This window comes from Echinops telfairi, unplaced genomic scaffold (assembly GCF_000313985.2).
Source record: "Echinops telfairi isolate 266 unplaced genomic scaffold, ASM31398v2 ScPeMD7_23;HRSCAF=83, whole genome shotgun sequence".
Classification (NCBI taxonomy): domain Eukaryota; kingdom Metazoa; phylum Chordata; class Mammalia; order Afrosoricida; family Tenrecidae; genus Echinops; species Echinops telfairi.
In genome coordinates, this window is record NW_022103920.1 from 40,453,524 (window position 1) to 40,455,111 (window position 1,588).

The window sequence follows — 1,588 nt, forward strand, 5'->3', positions numbered from 1 at the left end:
GAAAGAAAAATGCGTTCCCAAACAGCTAGATATGCGGGTCCAAAAAGAAAATAGATTTTTAACTGCCACACTTACTCCGAAGCCTATTCATCTCCTTCAGCATCCCAAAGACGAGCACATTCTGTTGAGCTCCGTAAGAGAGGCAAACACGCTGCACCACTGACATCACAGGACAGTTGTCTATAAAACTAGGCTTCTGACGCTGGGCTCCAGCTTTGTTCTCTCACGGGTCATCATCTTCATCTGGGAGAGCGGTTGTCTACGCAGCCTCTAAATCATGCTCATCTCGTGCTGCCAAAGCTGGGTCCCTAACAACCTCTGGTGGGGCAGGAGCAGGCATGGCCACCAACGCCAAGTCAGGCTCTCCAGTGAATTTTCCAGCAAGCCAAAGGAAGGGCTTGTCACAGTGGTAGTGACTTTGGGCAGAAATGTCGTAGTACTGAGGGTTCTTCTTTCGGTGGAAGACAATGGATTTTGCCTTAACTTTCCTGTCCTTAATGTCCACTTTGTTGCCACACAGCACAATGGGTATGTTTTCACACACTCGAACCAGATCCCTGTGCCAGTTAGGCACATTCTTGTAAGTAACCCTCGAGGTTATGTCGAACATTATAATGGCACACGGGGCTTGAATATCATAGCCATCTCTTAGTCCTCCAATTTTTTCTCAACCAGCTGTATCCCACACATTGAATTTAATAGGTCCTCTCTTAGTATGGACCACAAGGGATGGACGTCAATAGCTAAGGTAGCCACATACTTCTTCTCAAATTCACAAATGTCAATTTTCCAGTACCACCATCACCCACCAGTATGAGTTTGAACTAGACTTGGGGTTCTCCTTGGGCGGCCATCGCAATAGATTTTCCAGAAGCATCTCCGGGCCGCATCTGACTAAGGGCCAGAAATAATTCTTTATGGCTGTACAATGTTTCATTTGGGGGAGATGCCATAACTAGCATTAACTGATAGTTATGTGCTGATAGAACCAAGATTTGAACCTAGGCCATGTGGTTGATGAAATTCATCCCCCTTATGACTCAGTCATGTCAAAAATTGCTGTATAATATATCTGAGAATGAGAATGTCTATGGCTTGTAGTGGAAGTTGTCAGTATTTCTGCCATATTTGAATAAGGAGTTATAATTCACCAGAAGTTTTTATTCAACTGCTGGGTCAGCCATAAACAATTCTACACTCTTATCATAACCTACTCCCATAGAGTCAGTTCCAGCTCCTAACAATCTTATGTAGAATTTCTAAGGCTGTACATTTTAAAAATTAAACATTTTATTCTTTTTAACAGTTTTGTTGACATATAACTCACATACCATATAATTCAGTGGTTTAAACATACTTTTTAAAATTGTGTAGTCATCACCAAATGTTAGAACTTTTTCTTCTTTCTTGTATTGATCATTATTAGCTCTACTTTGTCCCCACCCTCCCTTGCCATAACCCTAAAAAACTATCAACCCAGTTACTGTCTCTCTAGATTTCTCATAAAGAAAAACCCACGGGAGGGTGGAGGGAAGGTGAGGGAGAAAAGGGGAACAGATTACAGGGATCTACATATAACCTCCTCCCT

General features: G+C 42.4%; 1 pseudogene; it reads right to left on the bottom strand.

The window, feature by feature from the left end:
- Nucleotides 1-223: 223 nt before the first annotated feature.
- Nucleotides 224-860, bottom strand: LOC101662651 (annotated as a pseudogene).
- Between the last annotated feature and the right edge of the window lie 728 nt (nt 861-1,588).